Source organism: Eurytemora carolleeae, unplaced genomic scaffold (assembly GCF_000591075.1).
Source record: "Eurytemora carolleeae unplaced genomic scaffold, Eaff_2.0 scaffold1214, whole genome shotgun sequence".
NCBI classification, from domain to species: domain Eukaryota; kingdom Metazoa; phylum Arthropoda; class Copepoda; order Calanoida; family Temoridae; genus Eurytemora; species Eurytemora carolleeae.
The window spans coordinates 1,962-3,146 of NW_019397115.1; the positions used below are offsets into that span (position 1 = coordinate 1,962).

General features: G+C 34.6%; 1 long non-coding RNA gene across 1 annotated transcript in view; it reads left to right on the forward strand.

Moving 5' to 3' along the window:
* The window catches only part of LOC111711995 (uncharacterized), a 2,668-nt gene extending 1,564 nt beyond the window's left edge, over positions 1 to 1,104 (forward strand). The window contains exons 2-3 of the long non-coding RNA XR_002767362.1: positions 206 to 311; positions 1,031 to 1,104. This is a non-coding gene — a long non-coding RNA (uncharacterized LOC111711995). The remainder of the gene's footprint in view (positions 1 to 205; positions 312 to 1,030) is intronic.
* The last annotated feature ends 81 nt before the right edge of the window (positions 1,105 to 1,185 follow it).

Sequence of the window (1,185 nt, forward strand, 5' to 3'; positions counted from 1 at the left end):
GATAGGATACTTCCTTGATTTTTTGCTTCTGAAACAAAAGAAGAAATTGTCAAAATTATGCACTTTTCATTCTATAAAAACGACGATTATTTATCACTTAAAGATTTAAATGATACAGTTGTGCATCAGACATTGCCCTCTTTCTTTAAACGGAGGGTCACTTGAAATAACAACGACATTCCCTTTAATAGAATCTAATGTTTAGAAAGCTGTGAGCGAGGATGCATTTACCTCTGAGTCCGAGAGTTCAACTGCCACGTGTAAAACAGTTCGGAATATGGGACCAAAAAACATGAGCCAATCAACTTCAGGTTTATAAACACTTTCTTGCAGCTGTTCAGAAGTCAACAGTTTTGTGTTGTTAAACTTGGGTTCAAGCACCATGTATTGTACAATCCTACTCTTTTGGATGGTATGGAAGTCTCCCTGTCGGAACACTCCCATTGTATATTGCATCTGAAATAAAAAGAAATGACATTATTATTATATTTGCTTTTTAAGGTGGCACGTCAGATCTTAATCTTTCGGTGGTAAAAATGGGAGTGAGTTATTCTTCTGATCAAATAGAAATTGAATTAAAGCGTATGAATTGCATAAGATGGAAAACAATGCTTGATCCCAAGATTGACAACACAAAAGTACAAAATTTTAGTCAACTTGTGTATGCCATTATTGTGCATTTCATCACTAGTTTTTTTTCTTCTCTGTTTGGTATTTTCTTAATTTATTTTTTTAATTTTCGCAGTGGCTGCTTTGTTTTGTGGTTTAATTAAAATTGTTGAATTGAAAAAAAATAATTCTTCCCTAAAATTAAAGGAGGTAAAAGCTTGAGCCTTCCCCCTGGTTGTGTCCCAAATTATTCGTTCCTGAATTTTACAGGGAAGAGGACGCCCCCCCCCCATTTTCCAGTATCTATACATTTTTGGGATGGAAGAATATCTACAGATTTATTATTATAAAATCTGAATGAATGTTTGTATCTAAAAATATCAAGTATTTCTTGATGTTCTCAAACTTTGAAATATTTTAGTAAGTTTTGGATCAGAGCTGTCTCTTGAACAAGAAAGCAAACCATCAAGCACTCTTAACAAACTTGCAGCTAACGTAAGTATTGATTTTTTATAGGGGTAGGGGGTTGTCTGGGGGTTGTCCGGGGGTTGATGGTTTGCTTTCTTGTTCAAGAGA